The following is a 1,401-nucleotide window of genomic DNA, read 5'->3' as shown; positions in this document are numbered from 1 at the left end:
ATCCTCGGTTGTTGCGTCGTCCTTATCGGCAAAGGCCGCGCGCGACATGGAAGTAAATTAGCTTCATAAGTTTCAGGAAGTAAACAAATCTGACAAGTCTGAGGAAATTCCTGAAATTTACAGCTTACACAAGCTCCCTCCTAAGATTCTGTAAGTGGTAACTATTGATGATGAGAGGAGATTCTTTTAGTGGTTGCACTTCCTACAAGTCCTGATTGTGTTTGGTAGTGGAACAGTTCCCTGAGACTGTATCTGAGGGTAGAAATTCTTGTCACAGAGAGGTAAGCGGGCACTTTTATGGAATGTTGTAATTCTTTCGACATTGTGTTCAGAACTGAACAATGTGCCGCAAAAAACAGCTGTCCCTTTAACGCATCACTAAGTTGTCCAAAGGGCACCAAGATGGTTTATAGGAGCACAATTTCAGAAAGGATTTATAGTAAATCTTATCACTGATCAGTTGAGCCTTGAAGACACAACAGAAATGGTTAAGACCTGATGAGGAAAATGGACTCCCTGGGAATCTTACCTCTCTAACTTCAAATCACCACACTTCAGAGCGCCAAGAAGTTTCATCTACTTAAAACTCAATAGGTTCCTGAATTGTGACAAAATGTCATCTTTTTTTTTCCTTCATTTTTATTTATGTGTATCTATGTGTGCCTACAGCACCGTATGTGTGCCAGGTATATAGGTGCCCTCTGAAGCCAGGAGAGGGTGCTGGAGGCAGATGGGGCTGGGTGTCACTGATGTGGGTGCTACAAGAGCAGTTTGTTCCTTGACCTGTGGAGTTGACTCTTCAGGCCCGGATGTGATCTTTAACAGGACTCTGCAACCCACTCATGATGCCTCACTGCAGCCATCACATCACGCTTAATGTTCTCAATAGAAACTTCCATGGAACTTGACAAAGTGAACTTGGGCCCTGCTCCAGGTTGTACTCAGTATTACTTGTTAGGATTTGTTTCTAGTGAAAATTATTATGATACAGTTAAATACCTGTGGAGAAGTTTTGTTTTTATCCTTTTCTGTTTTTTTTGAGACTGAGTTTCTCCGCTTAGTCCAGTCTGGCCACAAACCCATACATAGTTTACTGAGTACATGTATTTCTACGAGCCACCAAGCCAGGATGAGTTATTTTGGAAATTGTGCACTAAATTCTGTAAAATGATACTTAGCATGTGAAATACAATCAAAAATTTTCTCACTTAATCAGGTAGATTTATTTTATGATAATATATCATCTTTGAGTTTTTTAATAAACTATTTTTCTTTTGAAATTACACTAAATTTTCACTGTAATATTTTTCAGTTTTTGTATCTTTTATCTGAAGTTGAAAATTTTGTGTTTATTTCAACATACTGTACTGGATAATAGCATAAACTATATTCCTTTCAAAG

Source organism: Psammomys obesus, unplaced genomic scaffold (assembly GCF_907164565.1).
Source record: "Psammomys obesus unplaced genomic scaffold, mPsaObe1.curated_primary_1811, whole genome shotgun sequence".
In the NCBI taxonomy this organism is placed as follows: Eukaryota; Metazoa; Chordata; class Mammalia; order Rodentia; family Muridae; genus Psammomys; species Psammomys obesus.
Note: the sequence above shows the minus strand (reverse complement) of the source record.